The 24838-nt window shown below is 35.1% G+C and overlaps 1 pseudogene; it reads right to left on the reverse strand.

The window, feature by feature from the left end:
* Positions 1–6825: 6825 nt before the first annotated feature.
* LOC139881859 (putative wall-associated receptor kinase-like 16) lies at positions 6826–24822 on the reverse strand (annotated as a pseudogene).
* Positions 24823–24838: the final 16 nt, after the last annotated feature.

A 24838-nucleotide genomic window follows, 5' to 3' on the forward strand; every position in this document is an offset into this window, starting at 1 on the left:
GAAAGCTAGAGCTAAGGAAAATATGGGTTATTGCCAAGGAGGTTATGGGTAATATTCGGGGGTATTTTTGTGAATCAAACCTCGTGCTTATTATATCCAATGCGTCTACGTGCTTTCCTGCAATATTGTATATCAATATAAAACAGTGAGTTTCATTACTCCCTTTTTAATTGCTTTTGCAATATATATTTTTGGGCTGAGAATACATGCGCTGTTTTATGAAATGAATACAAAAACTAAAACTGATTTGTGTGAGTTTATAGTATCCCTTTTTAAATACTTTAAATATTTTTGGGCTGAGAATACATGCAATTTATTTTAAACGCAATAAGACACAAGTACATACTAAATTCTACACTGAGTTAAACCGAAAATCCCTTAGCTTTGGTAACTAGTAGCTGCCAGTACATAGGATATGGACTGGTGGGCGCGAATAATTGTATATGGATCCATAGGGCTTGATATCCCCGTCCGAGCTAGAGCGCTAGCCTTTTAACGGACGTATGCTATTTGAGAAGCGTACACGTTGGTTTGCGTGTATTATTAAGATGATTATACAAAGGGTACAAATTATATATACGTTAAAGTTTAGTTACCAGGGTGCTCAATTTCGTAGAATATTTTGATAAACGTTTCTGGATGAAACAACTGAAATCTTGTGACCCACTTTTATATAATCTATTGATAAACGTTTCTGGATGAAACAACTGAAATCTTGTGATCCACCTTTATATACAGATTATACGAAACATTAAAACTATGAACTCACCAACCTTTGTGTTGACACTTGTTAGCATGTTTATTCTCAGGTTCCCTAGAAGTCTTCCGCTGTTTGCTTACATGATATACAAGCTATGTGCATGGAGTCTTGCATGCTTTATTCAAGAAAACGTTGCATTCACAAAACCATCATCATGTATCTATTTTGACTGCATTGTCAACGGAAGTATTATTATTGTAAACTATTATTTACGGTGATTGTCTATATGTAGAAATCATCAGATGTCGAAAACCTTGGAATTAAATATTTATTTATGGTATGCCTTTTCAAAAGAATGCAATGTTTACAAAACGTATCATATAGAGGTCAAATACCTCGCAATGAAATCAATGAATGACGTGTTCGTCCATATGGATTTGGAGCGATCGTCACACAGATTCTGATGATAGCCAAGGGAAGGCTACTGAAGGCGGTGAGCAGAGGTCGGAGGAGAACCTTGAGAGTGAAGGAGATAAAACTCTGAAAACTCCTGACCAAAACTTTGCTCGATTTGAGGAATCTGAATTTCATGAGGAGAGGCCGGAAGACGACGCCTCCTATCATTTTCCTCCTCCTAATACCACTATCCCTCCTATCACATCTTCCAATGTTCAAGAGCCATCCGTTCCCGCCCATGTGAGCACGCTGCAGGCGTTCATTGAGAACCCTGCCACTAAGGACACAAATTTCTCCACTCTTCTTCAGGTACTAATGATAAAACTACCTGTATGTATGTGCTTGCAATTTCTTTATGTGCGTTTATGATATTGATCATGAAATTTTCTGTTGCAGGGTTGCGCTATCCCTGAGCTAAAACCCCATTTCAACGCTCTCCGCTCTAAGCAGCTCAGGGAATCAACTGCTGCAGCTCATGTATTGCTGACCAACCATCTGGAGTCCGTTCTGCAGTTGCAGAAACATCAGGAGTCTGTTCTTGCCTTAGCCCGTAAAAATATAGCTGAAGGTGCAAATGCTCGCAAGAGGGCTATTGATGCTGAACGTGCCTTAGCTGACGCTCAGAAAACGTTGAAGGCTAAAGAAACGGAACTGAAAAGTGCTTTGGATGCTGCTACTGCTTTGCAAGAGGAGAAGGATAAGTTAGTGGAGGCTGAAAAGAAGAAGGTTTGGGATGAGCATGTGAAGGTTAGTGATTTAGAGAAGCAGTTGAGTGCAGAAAGAGAAAATTCTGCTGAGCTTCTACGGAGGGCGGAGGCCGGTGAGGGCAATTTTTCCGAACTGAAGAAGGGAATACCAGGTGTGATAGCCAAGGTTCTTGGGTCCAATCTTGTGGGGAATCCCTACAATGATTATGTTGAAGCTGTTCGCACTCATTTCATTTCTGATGTTACAGACAAAATTACCAAACGCCTTACCCCAAACCAGACTCTCCCTGCTGCTATTGCTAATCTTATGCGTCCTGGAACCCTGGAGAAGGTTGATGAAGCCAAGGACAAACTGATTAACCTGAAGATAGATGTTTATGATGAGGTGTGCAGCAGGGAAGAGTCATCTGCTCATGATGTGCTTAATGTAGAGTTTTCATAAACTTTGTAATTATTGATAATCAACGTTTATAATAATTTTGGATGTTTCTGAGGCCATAAACATATGCCATTTTAATGATTCTATTTGTTTGTATGTTTGTTCTAAATATTTTGATGTTTCATGCTTAAAACAAATTTGTTATGCACTTAAGCATACAACAAATTTTCTATGTACATTTGCATACTGCTTAACTTAATAAAACACATTGAAAAGTGTTTGAGGTAATTCTTATGTAAATGCCTTGCATTGTTAACATTTGCTGAACTAATAACATATCAAATATTGAAAATTGACGTTGCAAATATTATGCCTTCAAATACTTAGTAGGACATTTGAAGTCCATTATACGCTTTCCGTCATCAAATTAATGAGGAATATGAAGTATTTTTGAAAAGTGGTTATTTATTAATAACATATCCGCCATACGCCTTCCGTCATAAAGTATACGAGGAAGAATTGTGAAACATTGTTTGAAGATTGGTTACGATTTAGTAACCTGTCTGTCATACGCCTTCCGTCATAAAGTATATGAGGAAGAATTGTGAAATATTGTTTGAAGATTGGTTACGATTTAGTAACCTGTCCGTCATACGCCTTCCGTCAGAAAGTATATGAGGAAGAATTGTGAAACATTTTTGCCTTCATAAAATATAGAAACTTCTTTCGTTCTGTGAAGTAAGTTTTTTATAATGTTTGTCGTGATAAGTATCTGATTTTTGTATTTTGCCTCGGTGCGTTCTAGTAAAACTTTAACGTTTTCTAGCCGATCCCTTGTGCCTTTTGCTGGCCGGCACAAAAGCTTCCGCCATCGGAGGTATAAAAATACTCTCCTTCTGTGGGCAGGATATAAATGCAATGTTTTACATTTGTCACATGCAGCACTTTGCATAAGAAAAATATAAAATTTTATTGATCAGTACTGTGCAATACATAAACAATTGATGACGAATTTAGGTGGATCAAGCCTAATTAGTACATCATGAACGTTTAGTGTATGCGATTGAAAACATATGCACTGTAAAAATGACCACAATGGTCTACAGTAAATTGATAAACTTTGTTCTTCAGAAAATGCTAACAAACTGCTCTTATTGAAATGATAAACTTTGCTCTTGATAAAATGCTGGAATTTGTTTCTTCAAACGCCAAGCGCCTAGCGCTGTCCGGCCTGAACACTTGATCATGGTATAAAGAATTCCTGAACCTCATCCTCCCTGAACAACCGATTACGCCTCCTCTGATTCATATTGCCTTCTGGTAAGTTTGCAAATGTGGATCGTTCCCTTGTTGGTGCCACATACTGTGAGTGTATGGCGGCTACTCCGTTCGGAGTTGGGAATCTGATCTCTGCATGGGCCGTTGATGTTATCGCTCCAAATTTTGCCAATGCTGCCCGTCCAAAAAGGACATTAAATCGAGAGTTACTATCTAGAATAGTGAAATCGATTGTTTCTGTTCTCAACAACGGGAATGTCCCCATAACAACTTCCAAACGAACGCGCCCCATTGCGTTCACTGGTGTTCCTGTTAGCCCTGAAACCTTCAAACTCGTCCGCCTAGCTCTAGCCTGCACATGCCTTGGGAAAGTCTTGAAACAATGCCAATAAATGATGTCAGCCTCACTGCCTGTATCCGTATAGATACGGCTGATAAATTTGTTTGCAATTTCTGCTGAGATAATCACTGGCTGAACGGATAAAGCTCAATTCTGAATTGGTTGAAAAATGATTGGAGCATATCTCCAACTGTCCAAATTATTGTCTGACTGCTCACCATCCTCATAAGTGCTATCATTAAACCACACCATCTTGATTACAACATCTGGAGTTGGCTCACGCTCCGTGATCCGATCTCCGTACTGATTCCTGTTATCTCTTCCGCCATGCTCTTCCCTTCTTCTATTGTCACCCCGTCGACCTCTTCTGCCATCATTCCTCTGCCAAGCAAATTTCCTGCAAGGATCATTTCTCCTGTATTGTTTACCTGGCAACAAGTGGTTTAACTCTCCTGCTTTGATTTTTGCGATGATTTCTCTCATAAGAGATTTGCAATTATCTGTATCATGACCCCATGCCTCATGAAAGTCACACCATAGCTCACTTTTTGGGCCCTCTCTTTCCTCCATAGGTGCTGGAGGATTGAAAGTAGTCCTGATTGGCTCAGTGAAAAGAATCTCTTTTGAGTGCCATTATCAACGGATGCCTCTCTATTGGCCTTCTATTGTGATGAAAATCATTGGGATGATTGTTGCCTCTCCATCCACCATTAGAATTGTCATTCCTTCTCTGATTTCTGTCAAAGTACCGTCCTCCGTTGTGCAACTTGCTACTGCTGCTACCATCAAACTTGTTCAGCCCCCGTTCTCCTGCTCGAACATGCTTCTGTGCAACTTCCAACGCCTGATGCAGAGTTTTTGGCAAGTCATACCTTAATGTATGAACAAGTGCACTAAACCTTCGTTGATCCAAACAAAAAATGAACCAGATACTAGCTATGAAAAAGTGCTACCATCAAACTTGTTTGTATGTTTGTTCTAAATTATATGTTGATGTTGAATATCTTTACCATATATTTGGTAACAGTTTTTACTATCTATGAAAAAATGTATTAACATATTAAATCTTTTTTTTTTTTTTTTTTTTTTGAAGAATGTCCCTTTTGGTAATTTATATGTTAAGTTATGAAATAATCCGATTTTACCAAACACTCAAAATACTGATTATCTCATTATTGCGATATCAAACAGCAAGATCAAATCTAAACACCAATCAACCAAATCACGTTTTGATACAGCTGATTATCTGATTCTGATTATTTAAAACTCATAATTAATTTTCAAAACGCTAATTGATGAAGTTCAAAAAGTGGTCAGAGGCTGAGGAAGTAACACTTCTCACCAAATACTCCGACCTCCAAACATCTGGAACCCTAGCCAAGCTTAAAACCATAGAAAAAAAATTCAAACCAATCGCCGAACATGTCAACTCCGTTCATCATCTCCGTGATCCGGTCAATTTCCCGTTCAAGTGGTCATGGCGTGACGTGTCAATTAAAGTTCAAAACATGCGTCATCAGTATTTAGGAGTTAAGCAAAAAATTAGGGTTCCTGATACTACTGATGAGTTTAATTGGGAGGACGGTGATGATCATTGGGAGAATTTCATGAAATATAAACAAGTATTTGGTGATATTGAACTTGAAAGTAATTTTAATAATAGTATTCATAAGAGGTGTACTGTTGATGTGTTTGAGGATTCTGAATTATTAGGGTTTGATGAATCAGGGGATAATAATAATAATGATGCTGATAAAAAGGAGAGTAATGATGACGATTCGGATGCGAAGAAATTGCGAAAAGGGATTGGTGGGAGGATGTTAGGGTTGGTTACTGCACAAGTTTTGGAACTGAGAGATGTTGCGATTAGGAGAGAAGATAAAAGAAGGGAGAGGGAATGGAGTAGAGATGAATGTGGTTTAAAGAAAATGGCGGACAAAAATGGTGTTAGATAATTGGAGTTTTTGGAAGAAAGGCGGGAATTTGATGACGAGAGGCTGAGGTGGCGGATGGAGGTGGAAGAAAGGTGGGAAGAAGAGTTGATGAAGTGGAGGGAGAAGATGTTGAGTATGCAAATGGAGCATGAGAAACAAATGATGGAGTTACATGCTAATGCTTGCCATAATCAGATGCAGATTCTTGGTGTTATGGGTCGGTTTTTTGGTCAGTTTTTTGGGTCGGCTGCAGGTGCGAATGATGGGTTGTTGGGAACTTTGGCTTTACAGCATCATTCGATTTCAAGGGGATTGGATGATAATGGGAAGCCAGATGCTACTTCACCTTCGGAATTTTTCTGAATACTTTTCAGGTATATAGTTATGTTAAAACTCATGTTATTACAAATATCTGTTGTTGTAAGATTGCTTGCTGATAATTGGAAAATAATTGGTTTTATAAACTGTTTATAGTGCTTTTTCAAATAATCCTTGATGATAAGTTGGTCTTTTGATTTGGTTTCCTATTACTGCCTTTACATTTGAATCTTGATACTGATTTGAATATGTTCCTAAAATGAAAGAAAAAAGTGAAGATATATGTATTCAGTTACTCGGATTAATATTTGTATGTTACAATCTATATATCTGCTATAATGTGTTCATTAAAACTTTCTTAAAGTAGCATACTAAAATAATAGTGAAAAAGGTTTTAGCAACATAACGAGATCATGTTCGTTTGTTTTACCCAGAAACTTGTTAACAAGAAATGATCAACAAATGATCATTTCCAGATATTTCAGAAAAACTAAAAGTAAAAGCTTTTCTTCCACTTAATTGCTATGACCGATATTTAAGTTTATTCAATGATCAAATATGTCATCTCGCACAATCCAACTAATGTGAAATATGCAAACATATATTATACAACTATTAGAATGTAAAGTTACATAGCGTAAAGTCATATCAGACATTATTATTCGTTGGCGTTTTAAAACATTTGAAACTACGACACTAAGATCCTTAAAAACTTAGTGTGGCTTGTTGTCTGGTAATCCCATATTAGAACTACCCGAGTGAGACTCCCATTCACCGGAAGCATATGGGATTAAAGGAACTTCATAAAGATCAGATTGCTCAACTTCAAGGATTAAGCTTTTAGATTCTTCATTTGTTTGTTGTTGAACCCGTGGATGAGTTTTAGACTTCTTCAAGCTTTCTAACTCCATTGCCACCTCTTTCATTGTAGGCCTATCAATCCCCTGTAAGTTAACACATCTCTTCGCCAGATCAGCAACTTTTTGTTTCTGTTCAAGAGTTCCCTCACGTAGAATGCGTGGTTCAACAATTTCAAATAAGCGATTCTCTTTCATCGCCTTAACAAAGTATGTTGCTAAATTCTTTTCTTCGTTGGTTCTACTTGCACAAAGAGGTTTTTGGCCCGTTATGCGTTCTGCAAGTACCACTCCAAAGCTATATACATCACTTTTTTCGGTTAGTTGGCTTGTGTGGAAGTATTCGGGATCAAGATATCCTAATCTCCCTTGAACGAGAGTAGTCACTTGATCGTGATCTAACGGGACTAATCTCGAGGCACCAAAATCTGAAATTTTGGTGGTGTAGTTTTCATCTAACAATATATTAGTAGACTTAACATCTCTGTGGATGATGTGCATAGCGGCTTGTGAATGAAGGTATCCAAGTGCATCGCTGCTTCAGTAGCAACTATTAAACGATTGTCCCATGATAACCAACTCATTCCACCCGGTATATGATGAAGGTGATAAGAGCACGAGGTGTCCGTGTCGATTTTTCAGTGTCAATTTCAGTGTCCATTTTTGACACTGAAATTGACTGACAGTGTGTAAGGTGGAGGTGTCCACAGTGTCCATTTCAGTGTCCATTTTTTTTTTAATTGATTTTTAAATATTGTATTTAATTATTAAAAATACTCGAATAATAATAAACATCAAACAAACATAATTCATTAATAAAAAAACGTACATTCCTAAAATAAAAATAAAAAAAAACACTACGAGTACGCTTATTCAAATAAACACACATACGAACAAACGACTCCTCGTCCGTGTCCGTAGACAACTCTTGGACCTCCTCGAACCTCTTCAACGCGTTGCGTCTGATCAACGCCTTCTGCTTCTCGATGATCTTCTTGTCTTCCTCGGTCATATCAATTGCTAGCATCCTCATTTCCACTTCAACTTGCTTTGATTCATAATACTTTTTTTTTTCGGTCCGCGACCTCATCATGATTTTCCTTGATCGACAAATGCAACGACTCACGTGAAGATCCCGATGGTGTAGAATCACTTGACTTTTTCCTTGACTTTCTCGGTTTACCCGGTGGACGGGGTATTGGATCACGACCATACATTTCTTTGTTTGGGGCCTCAACATCTTCATCCAAGTTAACCGAACTATTTCCAACCCCTTCTTCAACCGTCGGTGTAAATTTCTTGTTTCGAGTACCAATTACCACCGGATCCGGATGTAGCCATTTTGGCTTGGTTTTCAAAAAATTCCAAGTCCGATGACTAGTGAACTTTTTGTGCTCTTCAAGTCTATATTGTGTGTCACACCGATCACGAAAATCAAGATCATTCTCTTCAAGTCGCAAACGTAGTTGGGTGAATTTGGGTCGGAAGAATTGAAATTCATGTTTGTTAAAGAAATGTTGTGAAGATGATTTGTGAATTGATGTTTAAAGTTTGTAGTGAATGTGTATATATATATAGAAAAAGAAAGAAATAAAAAACAAAACAAAAGAATGAAAAAAAAAACCCCAAAATAGCCGTTGCAAACGGCTAGATTTTTAATTTTTTTTTCAAACGGCTCTTTTGGTCACCGTCGAATTGTGGTGGCTGGAAATCGACGGTGAGATCGACGCCGTCACGGTGTCGACCGACGGTTGATCTCGCCGTCGATTTTGGAAGGACGGCGAAAAAAAACGGGCACCGAGTGCTCTAATAAAGAGTGTTATTAGCAATAAATTCGTAAACTAGTACCGGGACTTCCTCTTCTAAAAGAAGCCTAATAACTTTACCACATTTCGATGTATGACTTGTGTAAGGATCAATACTTCATTGATAAATTGCTCTATTTGGGTCCCGTCCACTAGTTTAGACTTCTTAATCGCAACAACACTTTTATCTGCTAAAATTCCTCTATACACTACACCATATCCACCTCTGCCAATAATTTGGTCCTCTGCATAATTGTCTGTCGCTTTCAAAAGTTGAGCGGTGCTAAACATAATCACTGCCTCACTCGTCCCTGGTGCATTGAGCTTTTGTTGTAAAAACACACCCCCATTTTTTTCAAAGAACTTCTCCTTCAGCTTGATTAACTTTCTCTTCCTTATGCCGAAGAGAGCTCCAGTTAATCCTAATACCGTTGCCACCAAGCCAAACACTAAAGCTACAAGCAAAAACAAAAGAATATCAAAATGTGGGATTATTATTTAATGTAGTAGTAGTTGGATTCTTGAATAATCAAGGTAGCATAAACTTGAATGATCTTAATGGGCCATGGTTCACTATGTATTCTTCAAAGTTCTACATTTTTTGTAACTTAATACAAAATATAATTAATTAGTATTGGACAGATCATTACTTATTGGAAGAATTACCTAGAGTAAATATCAGGACTGGGAACTTTGTAGGTTTAGCAATTGTAGGTTTAGCAATAGGTTGGCAGCCATCTGGTGTCATTGCATTGCCCTTGTATCCTGGCAAACACGTGCAGTTGTAACTCCCTAGTGTATTGATACATTGCCCGTAACAAATAGAGTTGTTACTTTTACCGTCACACTCGTCAATATCTAGCAGTAAAATTTTACAAAAGTTAAACAAGCTGAGGCTTCCATTGCACACACTAATTTTCTAACATTACGAGTACAAATGTATACTACGAGAAAAAGTCATTTACACGATTAGTGATATGAACTACTTTGACGCATAATTGGAACTAGGTTAACGATTATGATAGCGACTTTGATGTTTGATCAAGTCAAAATTTACCGGAATTATGGGAATTCCGGCTTGAGTGCAATGTGGTTGATGGTGTTTCTGTGTTTGATGGACCTTACGGTGGTGTTCCTCCGATCCTTAGATCGGAGGATATGACCGACCGTTATGTCCAATCATAAACATTCTTAGATGTTTACATAATCCTCCATTAACACCCTTGTTCAAAGTATCAATCCAAGTGTTAATATTGTTTGTTATCTTATAGCTTGATTAGATGTGCAGGTTAAATATGATGTGGCCTTGTGAAATAAGTTAATTATAAAAATATATATTTATTAAATTAGAAAAATCATTGATTGGTTAAAAAGCAAACTGATGAATGTTTTTGCGTTGGTGGTCCGGCTGACGCCAAAACTGATGCCCCGTTAGAGTCCATCAGTTGTCGTCAGTTACGTCCATGTCATCTGACTGATGAGACTGATGATGGGTTAAAACTGGTCTTAGTCAACTTCAAGTGGTCACATGCCCTTGGCATGTGAGAGTATATATGTCTTTTTTCAATCCTTTCATCAGTTTCATCTCCAAATTAAAAACACATTTTAACCCTAAAATCTAAAAATCAAAATAAAATTGAATTTCATTATTTAATTTGTAACAAACAAGATGAAATCAATAAAACTAAAACTAGTTAACAAAAACCCCTTTTTGCATTATCTCAAATGTGTCCTAAAATATAAAATCAAAACCACACAACGATTAACGTATTCGGACAAGGATTTGATGCTATTAAAACTTCAGATGATGAACACAAAATTTGACGTATTGACGAGGGCTTCGACGGTCGAAGTAGCCGTCATGAGTCAATAAAATTAGGTTATGGAAGATGATCTTTGACAATTCTTGAAGCATTAGTGTAAGTACCCATGTAGCTTTACATTCATACATAAAATTAGTCTTGTTATTGTTATAATTCAGTAGGCTTATAACTACCTTTAATGGTTATAAGAACAAAGAGAGAAAAAGAGAGAAGAAGGAGAGAAGAAATATTGATATTGATATTTCAAGAGAAATGGTGCCTCTTAAATGGTTACTATACATGTCTATTTATAGTATAAAATATTACTATGCAAGAAATATAATAATAATAAAATTAACATCCAATCTAGATATTTTATAACACAATCTAGATATTTTATAACACTCCCCCTTGGATGACAATTTTATTAGAGAATAACTAGTACTGCCTCGTTAAAAACCTTACTAAAGAAAACCCATTGGGATAAAACTTTAGCTAAGGGAAAAAGAGTGCAGTATAGAGTTGACTCCCCCTCAAGTAGGCAACGCCTGAGTTGTTACATCTTCTGAACATGCCTCATGCCAATATTATGAACGTGTGTTCTGAAAATAGCAGTTAGCAGTGCTTTGGTATAAAGATCAGCAGAGTTGTTGATTGAACGTATCTCATTTTAATCTGGTTGTCTTTTACGATATCTTGAGTATATGAGAAAAATCTGAGGTTTTCATCTGAAACTGTATCATCTAAATCTTTTATGTACAAGTTTGGCCCTCGTGATTTGTCTACAGTCTCCTTCATGGTTTGTTCAAACCGTTGTTTCAGTTCCTATTCCCTTTCAATCTTTTTCTGAGCCTTACCAATATACCATTCTTTTCCATCAAACTTATGACCGTTAAGACCGTTTATAGCTTTAGCGCCTCGTCAGCATTTATGTTTTGTTCTGTCATTTTTGATACTCTTCTTTCATTTGTATTATGTAAGCTGTATTATCTTCATAGATAGTTGTTACGCTTTTATAGCGTTCTAGTCCACAAGAATCAATAATGATTTGTATCATTGATCTTAACTAAAATCATTCCCGAGTAGCTTCATGTAATGCAATCACTTCGGCATGATTTGATGATGTTGCAACAAGTGTTTGTTTTAAGAACGCCATGATTTTGTGGTAGCTCCATTTAGGAATACATATCGAGTTTGAGATTTATCTTTATGAGGATTTGATGAATGACCTGTATATACATAATCAACCAAATCTTGTTTTGAAACGTTAGAATAAAATAATTTTAAATCAGCAGTTTCTCAAGGGTATCAAAATATGTGTTTGATCCCGCTCCATTGTCATTTGAGCTGAATCTTGCCAACAAATTAACTGCAAGAGAAATGTCAGGTCTTGTACAATCTATAAGATACATAAGAACCTCAATTGCACTAAAATATGGAACTTCCGATCTGTTAAGATTTTCATGATCTTCGCAGGGATGAAATAGATCAGTGTCAATATTGAGTGATCTAACAACAATGAGTTTGTCTTTAAAAAAAAATGTTTTAAAATCTTTTCGGTATAAGTTGTTTGATGTACAAGTAAATTATTAGGCATATGCTCAATTTGCAATCCAAGGTAATACTTGGTTTTTTCAAGATCTTTCATTTCAAAATAATTCTTTAGAAGTTGAATGATTTCATAGATCTCTTTATTTGTTCATATGATGTTAAGAACATTGACATAAACAACTACGATCTCATATCCGAACATTGTTTTTATAAAACATACGTGCAAAATAAGTTTATATTTATACCCTTTTTTTTTTATCAAGTAGTCATTTAATCGGTTATACCACATACGTCCCGTTTGTATAAACCCACTTAGAAATCTTTGTGATTTAATGGAATATATTCCCTTGGGTTTTACATTAGATGCTTATGATACCTTAACCCTTTAGGTATATTCATATATATCACTATTAAGTGATCCATACAGATAAGTAGTAACAACATTCATGAGATGCATTTAAATAACTACCAGGTTGATTAAGTATCTAATAAGTAATTGTATCCATTACAGGAGGATAATTTTTCCTCCTAATTCATTTCTGGTCTTTGTGGGAAATATTGAGTTACAAGTCTAGTTTTGCCTTGTAACTTCATTTGCACATTTCTTTTCGGATAAAAATTCATTTGTATCCCATACGTTTCACATCTTTAAAAGTGATAACGATTGATCCGAAAACTTTTCTTTTATCGAGCGATTCTAATTCAGCTCTTATTGCTCCTTTCCATTGAGCTCAATCATGTCCATTTTGTATATTCAATGACAGATTTTAGTTCCAGATCATCATCTTTATTCATGATGTCATTGTAACATTATATGAAAATATCTCATAGAGATTTTAGTTTCATTTCGGTTCCATAATATTGCATAATTTATCGCAATTTTAGTATTTACATTTATCAATATCCTCTGCAGAAGGAATATTGATTTGTGGTTCTTCTTGAACACTTTCTCTTACCTCATTATCAGCTGATTTTCTTTTTCGAGGATTTTTATCTTCGGAACCAATTGATCTTCCACGTTTGATGCGTGGCAAAGACTCAACAGTGACATTATTGCCAGCTTTTGGAATTTCAGTTCGAGCTGGAGCATTTATCGCTGGTATATATGATTTAGTCACCTTTTTTTATATCTGTAAATGCATAAAGTAATTAATTTGCAAGTTCTTGCATATGCATTATTTTTGAACTTTCGTTTCACATTCTTTTGTGTGAGTTCAATATACCTTAATTGATGTTCACATCATGAAACATCATTTTCTTTATTTTTTTTATTTCTCCCCCTAATCTAGGGAACAATGTTTTATTAAAATGATAATCAGCAAAACGTGCTGTAAAAATATCACCCATCATGGGTTTAGTATATCTTATGATTGAAGATGTTTTATATCCAAAATATATTACCATCTTTCTTTGAAAAAACCATTTTATCGTGTTGTGGTGATATAATTGGAACATACACTGCACAACCAATGTTCTAAGGTGGAAAATATTTGGCTCTTGGCCAAAATCAAGTAGTAAGTTAAATATTTATGACTTCCACATGGTATAATGCGAATTAATGTCGCAGCATGTAAATTTACATGTCCACATATAAATATTGAGAGTTTTGTACTCATTATCAATTGTCTAGTTATTAGCTGCAAGCGTTTATCTATTGATTTAGCTAAACCAATTTTGTGTATGCACATGAGCAACTGGATGTTCAACAACAATCCCTGTAGATATATAATGATCATTAAATGCTTGAGATGTTAACTCACCAGCATTATCAAGTCTCATCCTTTTTAATGGTGTAATCAGAATAATGTGTTCTCAATTTAATAATTTGTGCAAGAAACTTTGCAAATGCCATATTATGGCTTGATAACATACAAATATGAGACCATCCGCTAGATGCGTCTATTAGAACCATGAAATATCAAAATGGTTCACATGATGGATGAATTGGTTCATATATCTTTACCTTGAATTCTTTCAAGAAACATTTGTGATTCTTTTTCACAATATACTTTTCATTAATCATCATATGTGCTTTTTCATTAATCACCATATGCGCTTTTGATCATATATATTTTTCACCATATACGCTTTTAATCATATGCGCTGTGTTTTTTCACCATATGCGCTTTTGATCATATGCGCTGTGCTTTTCATCATATTCGCTTTTAATCATATGCGCTTTTATAATATGCGCTTTTTATGTGAATAGTAAATTAATTAATTTCGTTTTACTATTCATATGAATTAATTTCGATTTTCTATTTTGTTAATTGAGTAATATATATATACATCATATACTTGTGACTCCGAAGGCTCAAATGAATTTGACCATATAGTTATATGTTGTACCTTGCATATTAATTTTCAGTAGAAGCTATGTACATGATTGAGGACGTGACTGTCAAAAACTGCTTAATGTAGCAAGTTGGTTGAAATAGACATTTATAACGGTAGTGTGAATTGTCTTGTTAGCAAAGATTGCAACTTAACTATAGTTTTTCACGCGAATGATTAGCCTAAAAAAACCTGTGAGTATAACGTACGAATGATAACACACAAAAAAAAAAATTGTAACATTAATACTTTCGTACGAAATATGTGAGTATATAGGTTTCCTTCTTACAGCCAAACTCAAGATGTGAAGCAATTAACTACGGAGTATTAGAAAATGCATTGTTGCAAACTTGCAAACGATACTGTTTTCAATACACTAATATAGGTGGGAATATGTGGGATCACTGAGTTTCTTTAATCATAAAAAGAGTCTTTAGAAATGGTAATATACTTTTGAGTTTGTTACTTGCAAACAAATATCCAACTTTTGAGCTTATACTTCGTCTAATACGATGCACAAAATATGTTGGTGATTTTAGCATGATCCAACGTCATTTTAGTTGATTTGTACTTGTCACAATTAGGGATAGCACCCGCGGATCGTGGATGCGGATTCATTGGATCCATCACCCGTACCCGCGGATTTTTTTTTTAAATCAAATAACTGGAAATTTGGAAATTTTTTTTTTTTTTTTTTTTTTAAGAAACATCCAATTGAACCCTTGTTCGTTGAAACAATTTGACTATCTTTTTAACTCCCCATTATTAAACGGGCCATTTTGATGCACACTCTTAAAAAAATAATTTGTTTTTTAAGTTTTATTATTCAACCTTCTTTTTTCAACGGTCACGTTTTTAACAAAACATTTGACAAGTTTGGAAAAAAGTTTTTTATTGATTATCATCAAAAGTTTTCTATTGTCACTCTACTGGATGGAATTATGGCATACAACCAAAATTGCAACCCAACACTACATAAGAACAAAAAGGTTGTTTTTAATTAACATATGTATATGTGTTAAACTCGGAATAATAATAACTTATTTTAGAAAATTAACATAAGACATGTTGAAACATTTTTGTCACATTTAGCTCATCAAGTCTAATACTTATCATTGATAGATTTTATCACGTCTAGGAGATGTTTACTTTTTTCTTGTATTAAGTCCTACTTTCATTTACCTTTGTTTGGAAAAAAGTTTTTTTTTTTTACTTTGCTTTCTCCCTTTCTGTAAAACTCATTTAAACACTTTCTTTGTTTTTTTTTTTTAAAAAATACTTCCTTTTTTTTTACGTTACCCGTAAATTATAAATATATAAAAAAACTTTTTGTTTAAATTTTTTTTCTAGTTTTTAAAAGGCCACTTGACCAATTTTTTAATTCTTTCACAACACCTGATATCGTGATCGTGACCTTTCACCAAAGCAAGAGATATTCTTGATAAACTAAACACGGACTCGTGTTTGAAATTGTCGGCCACAAAAAAAATTCATTTGATAAAAGTATATATTTTTTTTTAGTTATAGAAGGAGACCACTTCATTTTCAATACTTCATTTTTGACAAAAAAAACTATTCCATTTTACAATTCCCTTTTTTTTTTTTTTTCTTATTTTAACTTTTAAGATATACTTTTAATAAAAATACAAACTGCTTTTTGTATTTTAACTTTTAAGATTTACTTTTAATAAAAGTATAAACTACTTTTTCTTATTTTAACTTTTAAGATTTACTTTTAATAAAAATACAAACTACTTTTTGTATTTTAACTTTTAAGATTTACTTTTAATAAAAGTACAAACTACTTTTTCTTATTTTAACTTTTAAGATTTACTTTTAATAAAAATACAAACTACTTTTTGTATTTTAACTTTTAAGATTTAATTTTAATAAAATATAAACTACTTTTTTTTATTTTAACTTTTAAGATTTACTTTTAATAAAAAATACAAACTACTTTTTCTTATTTTAACTTTTAAGATTTACTTTTAATAAAAATACAAATTACTTTTTTTTATTTTAACTTTTAAGATTTACTTTTAATAAAAATATAAACTACTTTTTTTATTTTAACTTTTAAGATTATAAATTTAAGAATAAACATTAGTATGCATGAAATAAATAATGATTAATTGCATAAGTGATCATAAATGTTAGATAACATATAAAGACCTCATCATATTCGTATTGATCGGAATTAATCTCGACCCATGGTACCGTGTTGTCAAATGACGTGTTGCGTACATAAAGTACCGTGTTGTCAAATGACGTGTTGCGTACAATCATGAGGTCTTATTAACATAAATATAAATGTTAGTGAAGTTAATAAGAGTTAGATTACAGAAAATATAATTTAGGCGGTATAACCGGCCATATATAACTTAAATAACATAAATATAAATGTTAATGAAGTTAATAAGAGTTAGATTACAGAAAATATAATTCAGGCGGTATAACCGGCCATATATAACTTAAATAACATAAATATAAATGTTAGTGAAGTTAATAAAAGTTAGATTACAGAAATATAATTCAGGTGGTATAACCGACCATATATAACTTAAATAACATAAATATAAATGTTAGTAGTCCAAAATTTGATATATTCGAGTCTGAAAATTATTAATAATTTCATACCTTGATTAGTGATTCGTGATCGTTTGAGATATCTTTTAATTACACTAAGCTTTTCGTGCTGATAACGTGTTATAATTCAGTAGGCTTATAACTACCTTTAATGGTTATAAGAACAAAGAGAGAAAAAGAGAGAAGAAGGAGAGAAGAAATATTGATATTGATATTTCAAGAGAAATGGTGCCTCTTAAATGGTTACCATACATGTCTATTTATAGTATAAAATATTACTATGCAAGAAATATAATAATAATAAAATTAACATCCAATCTAGATATTTTATAACACAATCTAGATATTTTATAACAGTTATAATATAATAAAATCGGTAAATGTGCAGCTTTACATTCATACATACACATTATTAGTCTTGTTAATTTACCGACTAAAACTCATGATATAAATCACTAGTCTCTTGTATTTGACTTAACGACAATGAACCAATGAATAGGTGCGAAATCAGGTCATCAAGCATGAAAGCAAGCAACCATGAAGCATTTCAATAAGGACAGACAAAAGTCTTGGGTCTTATAAGCTTTCTTACTTACCAATTAAACCTTATGCTGTGAATCACACATCATGGGTGAACTATACTGTATTCATATAACTTAGCATCATGCTTTGAAGTTTCATGCTCCCCGATTCATATAAATCCAGCACCAATATGTATTTGATCCTCTCTTAACCATTTGCTAATGTTTTTGGTCACTTAAAAATCCGTCAAGGCAATAAAACAAAAGTTTTGTTTTTGCTAAAAACAACATCTGTAATAATGTATATTACAGGGGAAATAGAATTTCTTTGTACCAGTATATGTTGGAAGCTTCGACGAGCCCAACACACCCACTATAGAGGATCTAGACTATACTAGACTCACTACACCAACACTTTGGCGTTGATTAGCCTTTAATTTTATGAATTCTTAGTGCACAATAGTACTTAGGCGACAGTGTCGACCATATATCATTTAGGAAGTATAACCGACCATGTATCACTTAGGCGGCAGAGCTGACCATATAATAAGAACAACACAAGTGCACTAAGAACTTAAACACAAACCGAGGCTTAACCGGAAAACTTAACAAAGAACACTTTTATTAATACAAAATACAATTACAATATTACTTACTTATAAGTTTTCTCTTCTCTAACTCACACTCTTCTTACTTCCTCACAACTTTCACACCTAACACAAATGAACCCACCACCTATATTTATACTACTCTATGGAAGTTTCTAGAAACTAGATATTTCCATGAATATATAAATATCTAGATATTTTTATACATATAAATATCTAGATATTTCTTACACATATAAATATCTAGATTTTTCTTTACATTTTAATATCTAGATATTTTTCATATACATATTAATATCTAGATATTTTACCCATATACATTTACTAATTCCATATTATTCTAAATTTGCATTGTATTTTAACACTCCCCCTCAATGCAAATTTTCTTCTAACGATGTCTTGCAGACCATTCCAAGTGCTTCTCTGAATTTTGTAAACTTCGGTTTACTTAGGCTCTTGGTGAATATATCTGCAACCTGTTCATCTGTCTTTGTTGGCATCATCTTGATCTCCCCTTCAAGGACCTTCGCGCGAACATAGTGATAGTGCACTTCTATATGTTTTGTTCTCGCATGAAAGACTGGATTTTCTACTAGACGTATAGCTGATAAGTTATCGCAGAAAAGCTTTACTTGATAATCTGTTGATTGTTGAAGATCTTCCATTAGCTGTTTCAACTAAGTAATTTCTTGTGTTGCTGATGCTGCCGATTGATATTCTGCTTCGGTGCTTGATAAGGATACAATTGGTTGTCTCTTGCTGCACCATGATATTACTCCCGATCCAAGACTAAACATGTATCCAGTTGTTGACCGTCGTGTATCATAGTCTCCAGCGTAATCGGCGTCACAATATCCAGTCACGTGACATTCTTTTGTTTTCTTGTACAAAATGCCAAAGTTAATAGTGCCTTTAACATACCTTAAGATGCGTCGTACAACATCAAGGTGAGGCTTCTTCGGATTGCTCATGTATCGACTAACCACTGCAACTGCATAAGATATATCTGGCCGGCTTAGTGTGAGATAAATAAGACTTCCGACCATCTTTCGATACATGGTAACATCTTGAAGACTTTTCCTTCATCTGCTCGTAGTTTTGTATTCGGATCCATCGGTGTTGAGATAGGTTTGCAATTAAGCATTCCATACTTTTGTAAAAGATCTCGCGCATATTTCTGTTGTCCCGGAAATAATCCTTCTCTTTTCTGCTCTATTTCGAGTCCAAGAAAATGTTTGAGTTCTCCAAGCTCATTCATATGAAATCTGATAGACAGATTCTCTCTTGTTCTTTGGATCTCCTCATAGTGATCTCCTGTGATGATTAAGTCATCCACATATACTAGCACTATGGCTAGTTTTCCTTGATCTTGTTTCACAAATAAACTAGAATCTGAAGGAGCAACTGTAAAACCACTTTGTACCAAGAACTCACCAATTTTCCCGTACCAAGCTCTTGGAGCCTGCTTCAAGCCATATAGTGCCTTCTTTAATTTGCAGACATGCTCAGGATAGATCTTGTTCTCAAATCCTCTTGGTTGCTCCATATAAATGCTTTTGTCAATTTCTCCATGTAAGAAAGCATTCTTGACATCCATCTGCCACAGCTTCCAAGATTTGCTAGCGGTTAAAGCTAGTAGAGCTCGAATTGTTGTGATCTTCGCCACTGGACTAAACGTTTCTTTATAATCCAGCCCATATTGTTGAGAAAAACCTCTAGCAACAAGTCGAGCTTTATACCTTTCAATGGAGCCATCTGATTTAGTCTTCACCTTGTAAACCCACTTACAAGATATTGGTTTCACATCTTTTGGCTTTGGAACTAAATTCCATGTCTGATTTTCTGTTAGTGCATTAATTTCTTCTTCCATCGCTTTTTGCCACTCTCTACTTTGTGCTGCTTCTTCATAAGTGGAAGGCTCAATAGGTATTGATTCATCCACGTGAGCAGCATTGGCATACCTTAGATTAGGTTGTCTCGGCCTTGTTGATCTCCTTAATTCTTGTGCATGCTCCTCGACTTCCTTTTGGATTGGATGAACCTCCTCGGATATAGATTGATGCACACCAGTTTTCCATGGACTCGTTTCCTTAGAGTACGACTCTTCTCCTTCTTTTATTGGATCCAATACCTGCTCTTTAGGCTCTTCTTTTTCTTCTGGACCTTCTTCTAATCCATGAGATTCTGGAAGCTCTATCTTTTGAGGTGACCACCATGAAGACGCTTCATCAAATACCACATTTCTTGAAGTATGGCACTTTCCGGTATTTGGATCACAACATCTCCATCCTTTTCTTGATTCATCATAACCGACACAAATGCACCGAATTGCCTTCTTCTCAAATTTGCTTCGTAGATGATCTGACACGAAGACGTAGCATACACATCCAAAAACTGTGAGATGGTTGACGGTTGGCTTGATCTTCCATAATCTTTCATATGGTGAAATATATCCCAACTTTGTTTGTGGGAGTCTGTTAATCACGTATGAAGCCGTCCTCATACATTCAGCCCAAAATCTTCCTGGTACATTCTTACCATGAAGCATACTTCGACAGGTTTCAGCAAGATGACGATTCTTACGTTCTGCCACTCCATTCTGTTGTGGAGTATTAGGGCAAGTTAATTGTCTTCTGATCTTATGCTTCTCAAGATAGATATTGAACTCGGTTGATAAATATTCTCCTTCATTATCTGTACGTAAGCACCTAATCTTATTATTGAGCTCACTTTCTATCTTCTTCTTGAACTCTTTAAACTTCTGAAAAGTCTCCGACTTTTCCTTCATGAAGTAAACCCATACATATCTTGAGAAGTCATCAATGAATGTCACCATATACTTCATTCCTCCAAGTGATGTTTGTTTCACTGGGCCAAAGACGTCTGAGTGTATGAGCTCTAGTGGTGTCTTGGACTGATGTTGTGACTCCTTGAATGGCAATTGGTGAGCTTTTTCAAATTGACATCCAGCACATATTGTTTCTGTTCGGATATCAATTTGAGGAAGCCCATTTACTATGCGTTTCACCATCATCTCCTTTAACTTATTGTATCCCACATGCCCAAGACGTTCATGCCACAGATCAGCCATCTCATTCTTTCGAGTCTTATCCACATAAGCTGTTTCAGCAGATAATACATAGACCAACTCTATTCTTCTTCCTTGCATAATTGGATTGCCAACCACCTTCACTCTCTTGAATACGGACACATCTTCTGGTCCAAAGAGCACATAATTCCCTTCTGCTGTCAATTGTGGTACTGATAGTAAATTCTTCTTTAGGCCAGGGACAAGATACACCTTCTCGAGTTGGAGCTTATGAGAGTCACCTTCACTTGGAATTATTGTCTTTCCAATGTGAGAAATAGACAACCTTGAATTGTCGGCTGTCAACACGACTCTCTTTCCTTTGTAATCCTCCATTTCTTGCAGCTTCGTCTCATCATTGGTCATATGATTTGAGCACCCAGAATCGATGATCCAATCATCTTTGTAGTTTATTTTTGACTTTAAAGTTGTTGTAAGAGCTTGATCATCTATGTCAGCTTCAACGGAGAGTCCTGCTTCTGCATCTCAAGTTTCCTCATTAATGGATGCTTCGAATGTGACATCTTTCTTCTCATCTCTTGCGGCGTCCACATTTCCTTCGAAAGTTCGCCTTCTGGGGAATCTACAATCTCGAGCAAAATGACCCTTCTTGCCACAATTGAAGCATTCACCATTCTTTCTCTTATCATTTTCCCCGTATTGTTGGCGATGATCTCTTCTTCCTTGTTGAGCTCCCCCTGAAGCGTTGCCTTTTGATTTTGGGTGAGCCTTCCACCCATATGTTTTACTTTTTTTCATCGCGTCTTGTCTTCGAGATGTTGCTTTCTTCTTATTGGTGAAGAGTGCATCTTCTCTGTCTTTTATGGTTACTTCATTCATCTGCTTGGCTAATGCCTCTTGATTAGCCAATAAATTCTCCAGCTCTATTAATGATGGTTGAGTAGGCCATCCTCTCACAGCGGCTATAAATCCATTATACTCGGATCTTAAGCCGTGGATGATAATTCTCTTCATCCTTGAATCACCCACTTTCTCTTCAGGAGCAAGTTGAGATATCTCACGACAAATAGATTTCACCTTGGTGAAATACTGAGAAATAGATAGACTTCCTTGTGAGATACCTGCGAGCTCATTTTCCAAGAGCTGGAGGCGTGCTTCATTCTTCTTTGAAAATAACTTGTCAAAAGTTTCCCAAGCTGCCTTCGGTGTTTTCTCGTCATGGATGTGCTCCAATAGATCCTCCTCGATTGTAGTCTTCAGTATAAATAAAGCCTTTCCAGCCTTGATGTTCCATTTTCTCAAGGCTTCAGCATTTTCTTTTGGTGGAGGCGTTGTGTCACTGCCAGCAACTATTTCCCATAAATCCTGTCCTTGTAGGTAGGATTCTATACAAGTCCGCCAATAACCATAGTTGTGGTTATTGAGACTCTTGATACCACTGCTCGTACTTGCAAGATCTGCCATTATGACGTCCAACGTCCAATAAGCTTGGTCCCTGACCGATGAGCTTTCACAGTTCCTAACTGTGCTCCGACAGAATCTCCCTTAGGGCCTTGGTGTTAACAAGACGATGTAAACGTCCAACGTTTACCGATGAGTACCTCCACTAGCAATGGTCCCGAACGACCCGCTCTGATACCAATTGTTGGAAGCTTCGACGAGCCCAACACACCCACTATAGAGGATCTAGACTATACTAGACTCACTACACCAACACTTTGACGTTGATTAGCCTTTAATTTTATGAATTCTTAGTGCACAATAGTACTTAGGCGACAGTGTCGACCATATATCATTTAGGCGGTATAACCGACCATGTATCACTTAGGCGGCAGAGCCGACCATATAATAAGAACAACACAAGTGCACTAAGAACTTAAACACAAACCGAGGCTTAACCGAAAAACTTAACAAAGAACACTTTTATTAATACAAAATACAATTACAATATTACTTACTTATAAGTTTTCTCTTCTCTAACTCACACTCTTCTTACTTCCTTACAACTTTCACACCTAACACAAATGAACCCACCACCTATATTTATACTACTCTATGGAAGTTTCTAGAAACTAGATATTTCCATGAATATATAAATATCTAGATATTTTTATACATATAAATATCTAGATATTTCTTACACATATAAATATCTAGATTTTTCTTTACATTTTAATATCTAGATATTTTTCATATACATATTAATATCTAGATATTTTACCCATATACATTTACTAATTCCATATTATTCTAAATTTGCATTGTATTTTAACAGTATATTGTTGAGATTTTAATTATACTTCTGTATGCTCTGTTATTCATCTTCCTTCTGATATTTCAAATGATTTCACCTGCTATAAAGGTCAGTATTTGACCGATAATAACAGTTGGATTGGTGGTATAGTGGGGCTTCAAATGGAAGATTTGGGCTATATTGAATGAAACTTGTTAGTGAATTACTTAAATATAAACAAATTGCAGTATCAAAGGTAGCTTTATTTTTGTTGTTTCATTATAGTAGGGTATTTCTTTTGGCTTTCAGAAAGGTTGACGTTTTGGATCATTTGTATGTCACATGAATTAGAGCAACAGATATCACATTGTCAAATTTTATTTCATATGTTAGCCAATTTTCCCAGAAATCAATGAATTTAATCTAGATAATCCTAACAATATTAAACAACCAAAAAATAAAACACTAAATTGAATTTTACCGATTGTTTCGAATTAGTTCCATTGTATGATTCCACACAGACATTCGAAGTTCATTGGAATGAGAAACCCTAAACTTGGGACAACTTCCAAGAACAGCTGCGTGATGATCGAGCACGGGAGGAACAATGAGAGTTCGATTAAGAATAACAGACATTAAAACGGCGTTTTTGAATTCCAAAAAAGTTGGTTGTTGAATCTTCATGAATCGAGGAACTAACGACGTTTCCAATACCGATAGCAGCTCCCGCTGAAGCAATTGTAGCAGCACTGGCCCATATTAGTTTTTCACCTTATAACATCTCGCGTTGATAATTCTCCTTGTTAGAATACAACAACAATAGCATCAACAATACAAAGTTACCATATTTGGGTAACTTTGACTTTTGGGATCAGAAGTCAACTTCATCCTTTCCCTTTTAAGAATATCACAAGACATCAAATGGATCCAGGTTTCAACGGATACAAACAGCCTTTTTCCCTTTAGAGAAAGTGGTTCCAAAAGTAACAATAAAGCCCTTCTTCATTAGGAAATAGCTGTTAGAGGTTTTATGTATATAACCACACTTTGCAAATGTAAAAAAATCAATTCAATTTGTATCAATTCTGAAATCAATACAAAGATCAATTATTTGACATTCCAAATATCAAATTAACATGGTATCAGAGCTAACGGTGTAGATCGAGGGATCATTACATCCGTTTTTCAGGTTCATCATTTACCAAGAATTTTTTTTTCAAGCTGCCATGTCTAGAATTGACGGTAGCTCACTAAATTAGCTGCCATGTCAAATAATGATGGTAGCTTAATTAATCAGACAACTTACAACGATTTGAGCATACCAAAGATTAAACAAAGTTACCTGGACGCTCTCTGTCAGCCATTAAAAGAGTAATCACC

The sequence above is a fragment of the Rutidosis leptorrhynchoides genome, chromosome 1, assembly GCF_046630445.1.
Source record: "Rutidosis leptorrhynchoides isolate AG116_Rl617_1_P2 chromosome 1, CSIRO_AGI_Rlap_v1, whole genome shotgun sequence".
In the NCBI taxonomy this organism is placed as follows: domain Eukaryota; kingdom Viridiplantae; phylum Streptophyta; class Magnoliopsida; order Asterales; family Asteraceae; genus Rutidosis; species Rutidosis leptorrhynchoides.